The sequence below is a fragment of the Miniopterus schreibersii genome (genome assembly GCF_964146895.1).
Source record: "Miniopterus schreibersii genome assembly, chromosome: 5".
NCBI classification, from domain to species: Eukaryota; Metazoa; Chordata; class Mammalia; order Chiroptera; family Miniopteridae; genus Miniopterus; species Miniopterus schreibersii.
This window is the reverse complement of record NC_138106.1, coordinates 37,570,868-37,587,226: the sequence shown is the minus strand read 5'-3', so window position 1 is coordinate 37,587,226 and position 16,359 is coordinate 37,570,868. Positions and strand designations below refer to the sequence as shown.

The window sequence follows — 16,359 nt, the reverse complement described above, 5'->3', positions numbered from 1 at the left end:
GTCCTCACCATATCTGAGAAGGGGGACTCTTTTCAGATGGAACAGCCATCAATCCCTTGCCACCAAAGTCAGAGATGTCAGGAATTTGGAGGCCAGAGACGGGCAGTTCCTGGGAAACGGAGAGAACTTGTTGATTTTTTCTCTCTGATTGGGCCGAGGTATTAAGGCAGCCTAGACCTGGTTGAGACCTGGAAATGCCCAATGGATATTTTATTTGTCTAACAGTTTTCTACAGTCCCCAGAGTGAACAGGCCTCCGGCGCCCTGCGGAGCCCCACTGCTGCATTCTCTCCAAACCCCTAAGCTCCTAACTGCTCCTGGGGAACCGAAGCCCTGCCAGTGGGAAGTGCCCAAAGCATGCCTGCGCCCAAGTTGCACCAAAGGTGCACGGGTTCCCACTGAGCCGATCCGCATTCATGTGCGTGCAAGTGCGGGCGCGCGTGTGTTCGCGTGTGGCGTGAGTGTGTGTGTCGTGAGAGTGTGCGCGCGCGCGCGCGGGTGTGTGGCAGGGGCGGGCTCTGCGCCCGGGGGCAGGGCTCAGCGCCGAGAGTGGCAGCTGGACTTACCAAGCCGCTAGGGGCAGGGCGCCGCAGTGCCGTACCAGCCGGCAGGCGACGAAGACTGATTCCGAGACGCGGATAACCGAGCAGGCTGAAGACCCCGGCTTCGCCTAACCCCAGCAGGGCCGCCGGGGCTCCGCGGCGCCCACGCTGGCTGCCGTCCCCTCCCCGAGCCGGCTGCGCGGGCGGGAAGACGCTCAGACGCAGGCTTCGGTCCCCTTTCTGTCTCTTGGTTCCTCTTTCCTCCCAAGTAAGGGAATAAGCCCAGAGGAAGGAGCGCTCCTGGGAACCGCGCAACCAAGCGTTGCCTGGCGAGAGGTAAGACAGTGGCCGGCGCGGCGGAGGGGGACTTGGGCTCGGGGACGCGGGCTGCAGGAACTTGGAAAAGGAGGGCAGAGCGGGAGCCGGTCCCGTGGGCAGGGGAAGGAGCTGCAGCCGAGGCCACTGCGCCCACCCTGACGGTGCCACCTGCTCCAAAGTCCCTGCAGGAGGAGAGCCCCCAGCTGGAAGGGTGAGGGCACCCGGAGCGGCACAGGGTAGGGCACCAGCTCCCTCTTGGATTTGGGAGGACCTTCCAGACCTCCGAGGTGTGCGGGCTGGAGGTGGCCTTGCTCCAGGCAGTTTGCTGAAGCAACTGGTCAGATTTCTCCCCTTCTGCGCTCACCTTGACTCTTTGGTATCCATTTCGCGCTCCGGGGCGCACAGAGGCGGCGAGGAGCGGGGGACACTTTTCTTAACGTTTGACCGCCAAAGCCTCTGACGGTCCCGCAGGGTTTCAGGACTCGGGGCGCTCCGCAAAGCTCCTGCGCTCGGGGAGCTTAAAGGGAAGCTGAAGAGAGCACGGAGACCTTGACAGATATAAGTTAGGGAAGAGAGAAGGGTCGGGGAGGGAATGTAGAGCTGACCTGTTTAGCCTCCGAGTCACAAGATTTTGTGCGTGTCTGTGTGTGTGCGTGTGTTGCGGGGCACACATCTAGTATCACCTGTGGGCTTTCGAAAACTCCACCAGCCCACCTCACCCTGCACATTCTGAGATTTTCTTCCTCTGGAGGAGTGGACTAGAATTTGGGGAGGGGGCTCTGGAGTTCGAAAAGCCCTACAGGTGATTCTGACGCGCCGCCTCCATCCCCGCCATAACTGCAGTGGAAAGCAGGGGACGGGGCCGAGGAGGCATCACCCAGATGCAGGCGATCCAGCTGCAGAACTCAGAGGCGGGCACGACCCCTCCGCAGCCCCCTCCCCGGAGGCCGAGGGTCTGCCGCAGCGCGGGTGGTGTGTGGCTGCGCCGCAGTGACGCGCGGAGAGCTGCGAGCCCCGGGCGCGCTCCTAGGCGGGCGCCCGCGCCCGTTTCCTCGGCTTCAGGAGCATACGATGACCCCGGCGTCCGGAGGGGGCCTGGGAGGGCCGTCGGTCACTTCATTTCGGGTGCTTGGGGGAACGCACCTTGGCTCTGGAGGTGTGGGCCAGGTGGAGTCACTGATGAGGGGCAGCAGTCAGGACAGGGCCAGGGACTTCCCTTTGGCTCCAGTCCTCGTTACTCGTTATTTCGGTGCCTGGGATTCTTTGTCTAAAACACAGCCCGCGGAGATTCGCTGTCAGTGAAGGACGTTAGATCTTAGGGGGCAAATGTTATTACTGTTTGGTCAAGTACACGCACGCACACCCCTACCTTTGTGCTTTATGACTCTCCCATTCCAGGGATATGTTCTAACGTGGGGAGGGACTTCACCATTTGTGGTGTTAGAAAGGCTGTATTTGCCAAAGATTCCGTTCCGAATATAAATTATATTTATTAAATAAAGCGGCTGCAACTAAGCTAACTAACTTTCCTGTTGTTCCCCTGTTGTACCCCGGTCTTTTCTTTGCCGATCGCCCTTAAAGTTTATGTATATTGCTGTAGGCGTCGTTACAGGTATTTTCATGGGAAGGGTCTGGGGGTGGGAAGCAAGTAGATGAGCCTTTCCCACCTTTCAAATTTTGTGTCAGTGTTTGGTTCAGATAAACCAAGATACAGGGAGAAAATGATAAATATCAGAGTCTGATAAAAATCTAGACAGGAGAAACTTCTAAGGACATCTGTTCCCCACCCCCTACCCAAACTCTCCACAGAACACCTTCAACAGGTAGCAGAGGATCCCACCAACCCTGCACTCCCAGAGGTCCGGGCTGGGCACCTGTGAGGCTCTGCCAGGGGAAAAAGCCATAAAGTAGGTCTACCCTCTCCTGCTCATCTCTGGGGGAGAAGGCTGCCCCCAGCTCCTCCTCTGTATGGGAAGGGGGAAGAGAGAAGTACCTTTTTGTTGTGGGAAAACTCTTTTTAAAAAATATCCTATTGTATTACATCATTATGATATACTTTTTAGTATAAAAATAATTCATGTCAAATGCAGGAAATTTGGAAAGTCGAAAACTGTGCAAAGAATCAAACAAAACACCCACAATTCAACCACCCAGAATCTACACTGTGAATATATGGGCACATTTTTCTTTCCATTTATTTATATGCCTTGAAATCTTATAATCCATAGATAACCAACATTTATTGGGTACCTAAAACATATACTTTGTGGGTATTATGTATTTTTTATTCACCGTGTCACTTAATCCTCAGAAGTCTTTCGAAGGCAAGTATTATGTATTACCAGCCCCACAGAGTTCAGGCGACTTGCCCAAGTCACACAGTAAGTGGCAAAGCCAAGATTCAAACCCAGGCTGTCTGACTCCTGGGTAGTTGCTTAACCTCTGTAGCTGTTACTTCTCTGCCTTTTTCCCTAGTTACTATTGTAGCAAAAATTCCTACATGAACATCATCTTCATGACTGCATATTATACTGTTAGTCGTTTAAGTTGTTTCCTGTCTTTAGCAACTACAAATAACTGTACAACATCCCTGGGCAAAGTCTTTGCTGCACACATTTCCAAATACTTCCTTTGGATAGATTCCCAGAAGTAGAATCACTGGGCCAAAGGGCATGAATGTTTTAAGGCCCCTGATACATATGACAAGCTGCTTTTCAGAAAGGCTACATCAATTTACACTTCCATCCAGCAGAGGCAACTCTGCCACAGTCAAAGCAGATAACCTCTAGGGACTCACATGGACCAGGGCCTCACACAACCCAGCCAGACCGCATGAGCATCTCCCTGGTCTCTGGGAGAAGGAATCACACAGTAATCCTGCTTTATACACAAAAGTATGATTATGGAAACCATACAATAAACAGCTGTACTTGTTTTTATGTGAACATGTGTCAGTTGCAGAATTCTCTGGCTAGATGTCACATATTAACTTTAAACTATTGTGTAAAATACAGAAATGGGCCTAAGATCCCCCTTCTCCACACAAGTAATTAGAACAGCCCTCACGTGTATCACTATCACAGCCAGATTCAGCCAGCCCAACCAATCCATAACTGTTCCTTCAGAGACGGGCCATATGCACAGAGCTATTTGTTTACACTAAGCATCCAAATTCCACAACCAAACCACAGTGGGAGTTGATGTCACTCTATGTGTAACAGAGTTCACCACCCTTCACCCCCAAATCCTTCATGTTTAGTGACTACTAATAAAGCCAAAAAATAAGGTTATACACATCATTGAAAAACTGTCCTCAGGTGAAGAAAATGTGACCACAGAAGAAAAATTGAGTTAGGCAATACAAGAAGACACAAATGGGAAATTTTCAGAGAAAACTAATTGGCCCTAGCTATGAGTTCTCCCTGGTTTGCCTCATAGCCACCTCTACCACCAGCAGTGGGCTTAGTAGGCCTGGAATATAATCTGTTGTAAATGGAATAAATATCAATTGAGCCCCCACTATGAGATCTACTTATTCAAGACTGCTCAAGTCTTAAAATGTCCTTCTGAGAAGCCTTCCCTGACTGCTCACCTGGGTTAGAGACCTCTCTCTGCTGCACCTGTAGCGCCTGTAGTGAAATGATTTATCTGCATATCCCCCACTGTGAGCTCCCAGAAGGTGCAGCTGGCACTGTACTTGCAGCATCTGAGAATTAAGTGGTGAACGAACACATCAGAGAATTTTCCAGGTAGTATGCTAGTTCTTTATGTGCATTTCCCTTCTGATGCATCTTTATTCTGCTCAGGCTGGTCAGTCTCAGAAATGTACCTGAAAAAACATTTAGAGCTGTGCTATTTTCACATGAGACTATTTCCATTTTCATTTAATTCATTAAAATTAAGTGAAATGTAAAATTCAGTTCCTCAGTCACACCAGTCCTATTTCTAGTGCTCAAATGCCACATATGGCTGCCGGCTACCATATTGGAGAATACACTTGTGGGACATTTCAATTATTGCAGAAAGTTCAACTGGACAGTGTTGGTTAGATTGTAAGCTTGATGCAGACAGGGAGTATGATTTTTTTTTCTACTGTATCCCCTGCAACCAGCACAGTGCCTGGTCTGCAGAGGAGGTGGGGGAGAAAAAAAGAGGAGGGATGATGGTAGTAAATGTAGTAGTAACATTACCTATATTATTTATTGGACTCCTACTTTGTGCCCCACATTGTGCTATATTTTGTATGTGCATTGTCTCACTTAATATTCCTATCAATCAGAACCTGGTATTAACCCTATTTCACAAACAAGGAAAGTGAGTCTCAAAGTTTAAGTGGTCACAAAACTAATAGGAGAAACTGAGTTTTAACTCAGACCCCTGTGATTTCCCAAGGGAAAGAACTGGTATAATTTGCAAATGTTAATGGCATTTCGAGGGTGTAAAATATTGCTTAGAAGCTCAAGAGGCCTTGTCTTTCGATGGGCAAGGTAAGGAGAAAGAAACCCACTTACAGCATGGCCTAACTAGAGGGCCAAAACCTCCTTAGGAGAACAAGCTAGCCAACCACCACTGTCCGTGTTTCTACCCAGGGGGGCCTGTCATTAGCTCCAGAGAGAAATACTTGCTTGGTCAGGATCTCACCTCCAATTAATAGCATAACCTGGCTCCCCGCTCCCTAATCAGGACCCTTTCCACTGCTCCATCCTACCTCAGAGGCCACTGGTCCCAGTGTCCTCACTGTGATTATCACTCTTGCCCCAGTTTACTCTAATCTCTTCATTCTTAATAAATAAGACAAAATTTCAAGGGAGGCCTAATTGGCACTAAGGAGAGTGAGATTATCACTTTCTTTCTTCGGCATTTTATATTTCTATTGAAACTCTTTAAGTTTGGGGTGCACTTAAGTGTCTCTAGCATCACTAAAAATGAGGCCAGGAAAGGAGTCAAAAGAGTATCTGGTCCCAGGCCTTCCTCTTCCAAATTAGGAGTCCTCCATCCAAAGGGGAAGAGCCCTGCCTGGGGTCACACAGGCCAGACAGGAACCCCAGTCTCCCGCTCTTCCCCAGTGCTTTCCCCAGGGCATAACTTTGTCCCATTTTTGTTTTTGAAGAAGTATAAGGCTTTGTTTTCTGCAGAAGTGTCCTTTTTTTCTCTTGGAGTAAACCTCTGAAGTCATTGATACTTCAGTGAAAATTAAAGATTCTTTCCTGATCATGATTTAAAAGGAGAAAGGAAGAGAGAGCTTATTTTCCAAGGGGGGCAGGGGCACAGAGAGAAAAGGTTCAACTAAGAAAAGACTTTTTAAATAATTTAAATCACAATGATAATAATCATCTTTACACGTGCACCACACTTCGACGATAACAGATTCACATCCATGATCTCTCCTCATTCCAATCATAGATGTGAGGCAAGCTGCATGGATGTCACCAGCCTCATTTCACTAATGAGTTTACCAAAGCAATGGCTCTGATCGAGAAGAGTCTACTGTGACAAGAAAAGGGAGGAAAGATAAAACTCAACGGCCACACGGCAGCTGACAAACCCCAGACTCGCCTGCCCAGCTAATCATTTGGGCCCATCGCTCCTGTCTCTGTGGTCTGTATGGATCGTTTTCTCCTCACTTAAGGCATAAACAGTATCATATAAACAGGAACTAAGTTTTCACTTTCCTGATGGCTGATCTGGTGTGAAAGTTCCAAGTGGCCAGAGCTCAGCAAGGCACTTCGACCCTTAAATGCTGAAATGCTTGAAATGTTTGGCCCAAAATGTTTTCATTCCTTGCTGCATTTCTCCACCTCTCTGCTCTGGGACAGCAGCCTCTAGCACTTTACCAGCTGCCTCAGTGCCCCCGCTTGTCAGTTCAAGTGAAAGAACTAGAAAAAGCTCTCTAAATCTCCCAGAGGGCCAGAGTATTCCTTCTAGGAGCTTTGAGAGTCACACAAAATGGGTGCTCTCATCCAGTCCCCCACACTCCTCATCCCAAGGTTTCATCAAGAAGATGCTCATGATCCCCGAAACCTGACCCCAGGACACCCACTGGTGGAAGTCAGTCTCCTCCCTTTTCTCATGCCAGGATGTCCAGCAGGCTTTGGCTGATCACAAAGTGATCTTTCCCAACAATTAAGAAGGCATATTTTCCTATAGCTGAAGAAGCCCCCACTCTTTCTAATTCTTAAATCGTGCCAATCATGGCAAATGCACTCCTAAGGAGATTCACTTAATCATTTGACCAACACTAAGTCAGCAAATATACACACTGGGGCAAAATTAGGTTTATAGTTGTGAGTATGCAAAACACAGAGTTTATTCCTGTATTATTATTTATTATTGTATTATTTTCCATATGAACAACTGTAAACTTACTTTTATCCCACCCTGTATATTGAGCACCCCCTCTGTACTAGGCATAGGACTAATTTCTGGGGAATGGACCAACTGGGTTTCCAGGAACCAGGTAGAACTGTGTGGAACAGAGTCAGAAACAAATATCGTATAACATTATCTCTAGATGAAAGTCAAAGGAGGATCACTTCCCCAGCTTAGGAAGGTACCGGGCCAAGGAGGTCAGGCAATACTCTCGGAAGTAGATGAGCTTAAGCTGAAATTTAAAGTATGGATAGAAGTTAAATGAAGAAGTGAGTGTGCATAATGCATTCTAGGTAGAGGGAACACTGTACGCAAAGGCTCAGAGGCAGTCCTTGTCTATAGTTTAGTGTTACTAGAGCAAAAACTGTGAGTTGAGAAATGTTGGGAGATGAGTTTGGAAATGTAGGCAGGAAACTCTTTTCTATCAAGTTAAAGGGTGTGGATCTTTTTCTCATAGTCGGGGAGCAGCAGTAGCAGCACAGAGAAATTAAGTGAAAACTGACACGGACAGATTTTAACATTAGAGAAACTCCTCCTGCGGCATTGTTGGGAGGGGAGAAGACCAGAAGCAGGGAGTCCATTGGGAGGCTGTTGTAGGAATTTAATATGAGGGCTGAACAGGTAGTTCAGATGGAGGGAAGCACAGAATCAGGAAACAAGTGGTAATTAAGTAGGTGTGAGGATAGTGAGGGAGGCAGAGGAACTAAGGGTAACTCCCAGGCTTCTGCCTTATGTGCCTGGGACAGGAGTCCCCATCGATGACGATAACCAAGGAACAGAAGAAGAGTGGGGTTAGATAATGATTCAGTTCAAGGCATGTTACATTTGAGGTGTCAGCGAGAGATCCAGATGGAGATGTGGTTGATAGATGAGCGATGTGGCTAGAGACCCAGATTAGGGAGTCATCAGCGTAAGTGGTAGGTGAAACCACCAGAGCTGATGAGCTCACGGGAAGTCAGTTTTCATTTATCTTGACACATGTATTGCCATTATCTGAAAGATCCATGTCAAGGAGATCCATGCTTCTTTAATAAGGGGAGGAAACTTCTCACAGCGTTGCAAATCTGGGCTTGGCAGGTGAGCTGCAGCAGTAGCCATTTACTGACTCAGCTAGCCCAGTGTCCACGTCTTCCAGGTGAACAGTCAGGCATGGCGTCTGTTACAGAAACGCTTGCATTCCTCTTCCACATTTGAGCTTCACAAATTTGTAAACATGGTCCTTTTTGTATAGAACAGTGGTCCTCAACTCTGGTTAAACACTAAAATAACCCGGGAGCTTTGCAAAAATAGCAATCATGGGTCTCACTTGGGAAGATGCTGATTTCATTGGTCTGGGTTGGGGCCTGGGCCTGAGTAGTTGTTTAAGGGTCCCCAAGTGACACAATGCTCAGCAGAGTTAAGAAACATTACTAAACAAAACGTTTCCTCACTGCTTCATCAAATTACAGGGTTTTTCATTCCTTAGCTCTTCTGGCAAATCTCCTATGAGTGCATTACAGTTTCCCTAAAAACCACTTTAAAGCATCAGAAGCTCCTCTGGACACTGCACACCAGCCTTGGTCTTGCCTGCACATTGTCGCTGTCTTTGCATCATATGGATATTTCTCCCTCAGGCCTGCAGGAGAACCTTGGGGGGAAAAATCATGGGAAACCTTGTCAAATATCCTGGCTTACAACTAGTTTACCACATTTCTCTCTGAGTTACATAACTTACATACTTGTCAAAAAGATTTTAGGTCCTGGCCGGTGTGACTCAGTTGGATGAGCATCGTCTCATGCACCAAAAGGTTGCCTGTTCAGTCCTGGTCGGGGCACATGCCTGGGTTGTGGGCTTGATCCCTGGTGGGGGAGTGTGTGTGCAGGATGTTTCTTTCTCTCTCTCTCTCTCTCTCTTTCCCTTCTCCTCTCCTTAAAAATCAATAAAAACATATATTTTTTTAAAAAGATTTTAAGAATCACCTGCTATGACTTCTGAGTGAAACTTGGTTGGTTACAAGGGTTCATTGCTTTCTCTTCTAAGTGCTCACAAAGCAGCACTCACCCCAGCAGTTCTTGGATTTTCATTTACATTAGAATTGCCTGGAGACTCTCCCTCACAGATTCTGATTCAGAGGTGTGGAATGGGGCCCAGAATCAGCATTTTTAACCAGCATCCCGGGTGATGCTGATTCAGGTATACCACCTTTGAGAAATATGGCCTTAAAAAGGGGAAATGAAGAATATGCATTTAACTTATAATCACTCTCCTAATTTTTATTGAAATAACCCAACTGATATGTAAAATATTTTAGGATATTTATTATAGCACTGATGACTATAGGAAAGGAAAGAAAACCATATAACCTATATGTTAGAAATTTTGACAATGTTCCGTGATAAAGAGTATACATCAGAGTGAATTGAGGGAAAGCCCAACCAACCCATAAGTCATCAGAGTGGAAGGAAAAGTTGGCCTGGAGATGAAAAGGAAGGGACTCCTAGAAGAATTTCACTAGCATCTCTAAGTTAAGGTGGCAGGGGCTGCAAAGAATGGGAGGAAATATTTACAAATCACATATCTGAAAGAGAACTAATATTCAGACTATATAGAGAACTTCTAAAACTCAACAATAATCCAATTCAAAATGGGCAAGAGATTTGAGAGGTATTTCTCCAAGGAAGGTATACAAATGGCCAATAATCACATGAAAAGAGGCTCAACATCTCTAATCATTAGGAAAATGCAAATCAAAACCACAATGATACACTGCTTCACTGCTATTAAGATAGCTGTGATTAAAAAACATATTTATGAGGATGTGGAGAAATTGAGCACTGTTGGTGGGATTGTGAATGGTGCAACTACTATAGAAAACAGTAAGGTGATTCCTTAAAAAAATAAAGATAGAACTACCATAAGATCCAGCAATTCTACTTCTGGACATATACCCAAAATAATTGAAATTAGGGACAAGAAGAGATATATGCACATCCATGTTCATAGCAGCACTATTCACAGAAGCCAAAAGTGGAAGCAACCCAGTGTCCAAGGACAAATAAACAGATAAACCAAATGTGATATATGTACATAATGGAATATTATTCAGCCTTAAAAAGGAATCACATTCTGACACATGCTACTACATGGATGAACTTTGAGGATATTATGCTAAGTGAAATAAGCCAGTCGCAAAAGGACAAATACTGTAAGATTCCACTCATGCGGGGTATTTAGAACTGTCAAATTCACAGAGACAGTGCTCATAGAGCAAATAGAATGGTAGTTGCCAAGGACAGGTGGGAGGGCAGAATAGGATGTTACCATTAGTAGTACAGAGTTTTAGTTTTGCAAGATGGAAAATGTTCTGTGGATGGATGGGGTGGCAGTGGTTGCACAACATGAATGTACTTAATGCCACAGAAGTACACTTAAAAATGGTTAAAATGTTAAATTTTATATTATGTGTATTTTATCATCATTTTATAAAGTAAATGTATATGTGCATATGTGTATGTGTAGGTGATGGGAAATACTTCTCAATCATATTAGTGTCTCTTTAGGCAGGCCTTGACCAGCACACGCAGCACTGGGCACGGGACTCACTATCAGTGAACACATGGTAGAAGTTCATGCAAACAGTCTTTAGCAGTTCTAAAGAAGAGAGACATCTAAGAATGTAAAAGTGATGTCTCCCTATAAAATAGACATGATTAAAAAAGGAAAAAACTTAAAAATAAATCTCTAAGTTATATTTACAGAGATTTAAGAAGACATAGTAGAAATGGTCAAAAGGGAGAAATCTAAGATTAGGAAACTTTCCCTTCTTTAAAATGAAAAACATGGTGTTGAGTTAAAACCATGTAATGGAAACATGAACATTAGAACAATGCAGAAAACTAAAGATGAGTGTAAATTTTTACAGTACTGATAGACACATAAAGAAATGAAATAATAAGAGAAGAAATGAAAGCTACAATTCAACACATTACATATTGAAAACTAGAATTTTTCAGGGGAAGAGGAAATGAAAGATGACTTATAATAAAAACCATAAAAAACACTATTCTGATTTCAGTTCAAAATAATTCATTGTTTACCATGAACAATTAAATGTATATTCTGGTAAAAGTTATTAATTTATAAGAATAAAAATATATTGGTATATTTTTATATATTGGTACAATCAGAAAAACAGTATGTTATTTTTTAAAAAGGCATGTGTCAGACTGTCTACAACACCAAGAGCTAGAAGGAAGTTGATATATAGCTATAGAATGTTGAGGTAATAAGATTTCAACTAGAATCCTGTATTCAGAAATATGTGAGGAAAAGGGAAAGATATTCTTAGACAAGAAAAATACCCAGACAGTTGGCCACTGAAACCCTTTACTAAAGAAAATTATTCATTCAATATATTCTGATTAAAGTGGAAATTAATGATTATTTTAAAAATTTATCTTTATTGTTGAAAGTATTACAGATGTCCCCCTTTTTCCCCCATTGATCCCCTCCACCCAGCCCTGCCTGCCCCCCCAGGCCTTCACCACACTACTGTCTGTGTCCATGGGTTGTACATGTATGCATATAAGTTCTTTGGTTGGGGATGGAGAAGATGTAATATAAACAATGAAAGATGAACAATGAAACCTGTCAAATATGGACTTAATGTTTAAATGTTATTCATATGATTATGAAACAATGTAACTATCAAAGAATCATTCTTAATAAAAAAAAAATACATGAGAAACTTAATGAAAGTAATTTGGGGCTAAAAATTCAGATTGCTCCAGGAAAAACTTAAGTGCTAAATTTCTCATCTTGTACTGTGAGAGACATTGAATATTGTTTCTTTGTTGATATAGATAAATATGTTTAAATATATTTTTAAATGAGAAAAAGAAAAGATGAACATAATGTTTAAGTTTAACTTCATGTTTAACTTCAAAATTAAGAGGAATATTTGATTAAAAATAAAGAAAATAGCAAGGGAACATGCAAAAAGAAAGTATAAAATAAGATTCTAGAAGTGAGGTCAAACATGTTATCACAGTAAGGGCGAATGGTTTAATTATTTCTATGAAAAGACAAAGACACACGGTAAGCAAAAACTAACTTTAAATATATGCTGTTTTAAACAAAATTGGACAGAAAGAAACAAAATGGAGGGAAAAGGAGAGTACAGACATACCAGGAAAATGCAAACTAAAGAAAAAAGAGAGAGCAATATTCATCTTAGAAAAGTAGAATTTATTGCAGGAAACCTTAAATGATGCATTAAATGTGACTAAAAGATAGAATCCCTTAGAAGACATAACATCCATAAATATTTTTATTCTGAATAACATAAATTTCAAAACATATAAAATAAAATTGTCAAAACACAACCAGGAAAAGAAACAATGTATTCCTATCAATCTTCAACATACTGAGTGAATAAAGAAATGAGTATATAAAGAATTTTAAGGGAGAACACAACTCAAGACCTGCTACTTGACAAGCATCAAGTCTATAGAATCCTTCCTTCTTCAAGAGTTAAACGGGAGCTAAGGAAAATGCAAGAAAAGGGAGAAAGAACAGAATGCACAATGAAACTAAATGAACTCCCCAGTGGGACATTTTAGAAGACTGGCATTCTCTTAAGAGTGCAAGAAGCCGAGGCCTCTACAAACCAGAAGAGAACCGGAGTACTGAGGTGAAAATGGAATGTGGTATGCAAAGATAGGGTGAGATAGGGAAGGACTGCAAGGAAACTAGAACACAGTAACAAAATTAAAATCTATTAGGTGGAACTAACGAACAGAGCTTTTTCTATAGAAAATAAAATTAAGTATGTGGAGGAAGCAATGTCATAAAGAATAGGTAATTAGTACTAAAGTCAATTTTAAAAAGCTATCTAGCTAATTATTGTAAATCCAGTTTTGAAATAGCATGCAAAAGTAGAATTCAAAAAGAAGATATGCATTGTTACAAAAAATTATGAAACAGCAAACCTGAATTTGAAACTCCAGATTATAGTTTTAAAAGCCTGAAAAAACAACAACACACTGGTGTTTGTCTGGAACCTACAGGAAAGGATGGGATACTGAAAATAAAATGTTCTGAGTTCCTTGGTTGAACTATGAGAGCGTCATTTCATTTTCGATGTTTAAATTTAGAAGGTACTAGTTATATAATTTCTTTTTCCATTAATCTATCTTCTAAACCAAGAGGTCTAAGAAAACATACTGAAATGGCAAAAGACAGAAAATAAAGGAGATGGCGAGGAAACATTAAAAAATATTAGGAGCATAAAAATGATGAGATCAAATACCTCAGTTATAACAATCAACATAAACCTACTAAATAACCTATTTTTAATAAAGATCTTCATACCAGGTCCAAAAACTGAAATCCAACCATATGTTGCTTACCATAGTCATTCCTAAAATAAAATGATATGCAAATATTAAAAGAAAAATGCTGAGAAGAGGCAGAGCAGCCAGATGCAACAAACACTAAATCAAAAGTCATGGTATTAACATAAGACAAATGTCATTAAGTAGGACAATGAAGCTTGCTTTATATAAATGAAGAATCCAGCTCACAGTGAAGATGTCCCATCATGGAAATATATGCACCAATAGATGATCGATGAAAAGGTCACGTTGCATACAAAACTCAATAATGGTGAAAAATTTCAAAATGCCACTCTCAGGCTTTATATATCAAGTAATCAAACAAGAAATAATATAAATACAGGAATTGTGAAATATAATGAATACAATTTTTAAAAGTATATGCTGCATAATACCTAACACACCGAGAATGAAATTTCTCTCCCAGAGCTTATGGAACATTTATAAAAATTATGTTGTAATAGGTTACAAATAAAACCTCAGCAAGTTCCTCAAAGCAGAAATAGTAAAGGTCCTAGTCTTAACCATTAGAAATGACTAATAAAAAATAAATAGCAACATGGGGGGGCCAGGAATAAATTATGGTCCATTTATACAATAAAATACTCTATAGCCATGATAAACAACATTTTATGTAAAAAAATGTTTAATAACACCAAATAATGACCACCACATATTGTTAAGTGAAAAAAATTAAAAAGATCAAAAGAAGTTAAAAAAAAATTTTAAATGCATACATCTGTACATGGGAAAATTCTAGAAAGAATTTACAGCAAAATGTTAATTGTGGTTATGGTTGGTGGTGAGATTATATGTGATTTTTATTTTAGAGTCATTTTAAAATATGAGATGGATTCTTGGCTGAGATTAGTATCATGTTCATACTGTTTACACTTTGTAGAATCTACAGTCTTCCATTTTTTTATAATGAAGATAAGATTAGATTTGCTTGCTGCTAGTCCTTTGGCTTTTTGCTGTTGTTGTTACTCTCCAAAGTTCTTCAAAGATCAATAAAACTGTTCGATAACCTCCACTAGAAGTTCTCCTGGTCATCCTGGTTCCCAAGCAGTCATCCAAGCCATTGTTTGCTCTTGCTCTGAAATTAACCACTTCAGTTCCCAAACTTCCCTTAATTGTTTTTCTTTTTTTTGGCTGATAGTTTTTATTTGTTTATGTCTCTTACTATTTTCAGATCATTTCGAGCTATTTTTTCATGATGTAATTCATATACATTTGTGCCATCTTCTTATATATTCCTTGATTGTGTACCTTTCTTCTTCCTTACTTCTACATGTCCTTTTCAGGTATGAACCCATGGGTTAGTCCTGTAGGGACTTTTTTTTCCCCCCCCTTTGGAAAGGGCCATTCCTTTTCCCTCTGTCATAGCCTTAATGTAGAGATTCTGGCTATTTATTACAGCCAGGTTTCTCCTTCTTGACAACCACGACCTCTGAGTTGGAGTGGCTTCTTTCTCCTGAGATGTCTCTTTTGCATGCTTCAGCAGGCAGGGTCTTCCTGTTGGTCAGAATGAGGCCCAGAGGAGTTCATCCAGTTAAGCTTCATGACTCCATGTCAAGAAGGGAAATACAAACATTTGTATGATGCTCTATTTTCAGCCAAGTGAGGCTTTCTGTATACATTTTAGCCAGGACAAGTTCCCTTTCACTGCTTCAACTTCCCTTGTGCCAGAATAGTAGTGGCTGGGAATGCACCCTGCATTTCCTCCTGTGGCCAAGTGGCCTACTGACAATGCTTACAATGTCACACATGTTCCTTGCCCTTTTCTGCTCACTTACAAGATATTCTAGGTGCTCTGTCATCGGGGCCATGAATTCCCATCATAAACCAATTTTGGGTCCAAAGACATAGCCCATAAATACAGTCTCTAGTACTCTTTGTAATCCTATATACGTGTATGTATTTGTCTGGGTCACCAAGCAGCTCCCCTCTCATGTTTGTCTTTTTTTTTTTTTTTTTTTACCAGCAATTCTACACTTTGGATAGATCTATGGTATTATTCCAAATCTTTGACCCTCTTCTGCATCAGCCCCACCCCATGCTCATGAGATACAAGCCTTTGGTTACTAGACATGAAAGTAATGTTAAATTACTTTCAACATATGATAAATCATGACCCAGAAAGCTACATCTAGTACTGACACTGGTTGCTTCCTTTTTATCCCAGAATCCCAACTGTCAGCAGAAAGAATGCATGACAGCTATCATCCCTAGTCCCAAGTTTTTCACTGTCTTGCCCAAAACTAGTGAGAGATTGGGTCAGACTAGATGATAAAAGACCTTGAATGCCTGGAAGAGAAATTAAACACAAACAGAGTCAACAAGAAGCAATTGTTAGTTCTTGAGAAAGAGAATAACTGAAACTAGTAGCTTTTGTAAAGTGCTCATATGCAGAGCAGACTGGAGTGGAGTGAGGAAGTTATGAAGACTAGGGGCAGATGCTGAGGCCAGTTAGGGGGCTGTCACCCAGAAACTGGAGGTACTGTCACAAAGAAGGAAATGAAGAGAAATGGAAAGAGCAGATAGATAATATAAAACAAAACTCAGTAGGTTGTTTTCTGATTTGTTTTTCACATTTTGGAAGAGAAAGGATGTCGGAGGTAAATAATACCAGTTATCAAGCATACTGAGTCTGGAGAGTGACATCTCCATTGAAAAAAAAAGGAAAAATCTGTGTTATTTCATTTTGAAGGTGGACATAGGTGGGAGGAAGGTGAGTTTGAGAGCGGATCTATTTG

The 16,359-nt window shown here is 41.9% G+C and overlaps 1 protein-coding gene across 2 annotated transcripts in view; it reads left to right on the top strand.

Moving 5' to 3' along the window:
- The first annotated feature begins 538 nt into the window (after positions 1-538).
- The window catches only part of DGKG (diacylglycerol kinase gamma), a 171,154-nt gene continuing 155,333 nt past the window's right edge, over positions 539-16,359 (top strand). For both annotated transcript variants that reach the window (XM_081138473.1, XM_081138472.1), the window contains exon 1: positions 539-877. The gene's annotated coding sequence lies outside the window, so the exon portion shown is untranslated. The remainder of the gene's footprint in view (positions 878-16,359) is intronic.